Source organism: Marmota marmota, unplaced genomic scaffold (assembly GCF_001458135.2).
Source record: "Marmota marmota marmota unplaced genomic scaffold, marMar, whole genome shotgun sequence".
In the NCBI taxonomy this organism is placed as follows: Eukaryota; Metazoa; Chordata; class Mammalia; order Rodentia; family Sciuridae; genus Marmota; species Marmota marmota.
Genome location: NW_026000205.1, coordinates 4,872,703 through 4,875,089, shown reverse-complemented (window position 1 = coordinate 4,875,089; position 2,387 = coordinate 4,872,703). Strand labels below are relative to the sequence as shown.

Here is a 2,387-nt window from a genome sequence, read left to right as displayed (position 1 = left end):
TACTGTGCATGGCAACCAGGTCCCCCCCCCCCCATACTAGGCAAGCCCTCTACCACTGAGCTACACCCCCAGCCCCTTTTAAATTCTTTTTTACTTTGAGACAGGTCCTTGCTAAGTTTCTGAGGCTGGCCTCAAAGCTGAGATCCTCCTGCCTCAGCCTCCTGAGCAGGAGGCTTATAAGCTTGCACCTCAGCTAGTGGCCTTTACTAAAGGGCCCACAGTCTGTCTCTAGCCTCAATCCATGTGTCCCATGGCCTGCAGGACAGGGGCCCTTGGACATCCACCTCAGCCTCATCCACACCTGCCCCTCCTCCTGCCCTCATCTGAGACAGCCATACTGTGCAGAGATGGAGGCTTGTCCTGGATGCTCCTCTGTCCCCGACTCAGGTGGGACCTGTACCTTCTAACATCCCTTCATGAATGTCCCCCCTCCTCTCCTGCACAGCCCCTGCCCAGGTCCCCACCTTGCCCCTTCTGGGCTCCCGCGAGTATTGCTCCCTCCTGACTACCCTTCAAATGGCAGCTAGAGAGACCCTTGTGGTGCTGGGGATCAAACCCAGAGCTTCTCACAGGCCAGGCAAGTGTTCCACCACTGAGCTGCGCTCCCAGCGCAGCACAGATCTGCCTCTCCCTTTTTCCCACTCCAAACCCCACCGTGGCTCCCCAGTACCCTTAGGAGGAAGCCCAAGCTCCTCCCCATGGCCTGACACCCTCCACACAGACTGGCAACTGCTCAGTGCCAGGCCCTTCTCTCCCAACGCCCCTCACACTTTACCCTGAACACGGGCTACAGCCCAAGACTGAAATTCTCTGATTAAGATAAATCCTAATCCTAATTAATCCATTAAAACCTACTCATGGAGTGGGCACCTGGCACGGGTGTCAGTGTTGAGAATGCTGCAAGGACCAGGAGAGATCAAGAGCCTATGAGGGCCACATGGTCTTATGCTGTGACCTGATAAAAATATGTGCTTGGACCAGGTGGGGTGGCGCACGTCTGTATCCCAGCTACCCAGGAGGCTGAGGCAGGAGGATCACACGTTGGAGACCAGCCCTGGCAAGCAACTTGCCAAATCCCTGTCTCAAAATAAAAAGGGCTGGAGGTGGAGCTCAGGGGTACAGTGTCCCTGGGCTCAACTCCTGGTACGACAAAGAAAGAGAAAGGAAGGAAAAAAGAGATCTGTGTTTGGTCTCTGTCCCTGAGTCAAGTCCTGCAGCTCCTGAAGTCCTCGCAGACAGGGCACTGAGAGAGACTTTTGTTCTGACATTTGGTCTCTGACCTGGATTCCTGACTCTACGGAGCTCCTAAGACCTTTGGAATTTCCGGAGTGATAACATCTGACACGGAGCTCTAAATCCTTCCTAATTCCTGGGAATTGGGAGCATCTGGTTTTCAATTAGGTGCTTGGGTGGCCCCTACTGGCCCCAGCATGGGGGATGGTGGCCAGGCAGCCAATCAGGGACTAGAGGGCTGGGGTTTTCAGCCCCACCCCGACTCAGGGGATGGAGAGGGCTGAGGGCAGAGGTGATCAGCAGTGGCCAGTGACCTCACCCATCGTGCCTGTGCAGTGAGGCCCCCTAGGCCCTCAAAGGACCAGGTCCAGGGAGCTTCCTGATGGCTGCAGAGGGTGGTGTTCAGAGCACAGGGAGGCTGCGAGTCCATCCTGCCTTCTCAGCCCCGTGCACCTCTTCATCCAGGTATCCACCTAGGTCCTAGGTCCTCTCCCATATTCCTCATTAAGAAACCCGTAAACTGGGGCTGGGCTGTGGCTCAGTGGCAGAACGCTCGCCTGGCATGTGTGAGGCACTGGGTTCAATCCTTAGCACCACATATAAATGAACAAATAAAATCAAGGCACTCTGTCCATCTAACATTACAAAAAAAATTTTTTTTAAAAAGGAATATGGTACTAATAAAATGCTTAAAAAATAAATAAAATAAACCAGTAAACAAAAATTATTTCTCTGAGATCTGTGATCTGCTTGGGTAAATTAATTGAACCTAAGGAGGGGGTCGAGGGAACTTCTGATTTATTTGTCAGGCAGGTTAGGGTGGGGCCTGGGCCTGGGCCCCGCACCTGTGGGATCTGATGCTGTCTCCAAGGAGGTAGTGGCTGAACTGAGTTAACCCTTAGGACACCCAGTTGGTGTCCCCGTGAGAACTGCCTGTTGTCCGGGAAACCTCCAGATATCTGGTGTCAGAAATGTCATGTTGCACATGACATGGTGGCACATGCCTGTAATCCCAGTGACAGGGGAGGCTAAGGCAGGAGGATCTCGAGTTCAAAGCAACTCAGCGAGACCCTGTCTCTAAATAAAATACAAAATAGGGCTGGGGATGTGGCTCAGTGGTGTAGTGCCCCTGAGTTCAAACCCCAGTACAAAAA

General features: G+C 53.2%; 1 protein-coding gene across 1 annotated transcript in view; it reads right to left on the bottom strand.

Moving 5' to 3' along the window:
* The window catches only part of Ercc1 (ERCC excision repair 1, endonuclease non-catalytic subunit), a gene marked incomplete at its 5' end in the record, with an annotated part of 23,009 nt that overhangs the window by 7,429 nt on the left and 13,193 nt on the right, over positions 1 to 2,387 (bottom strand). The window lies entirely within an intron of this gene.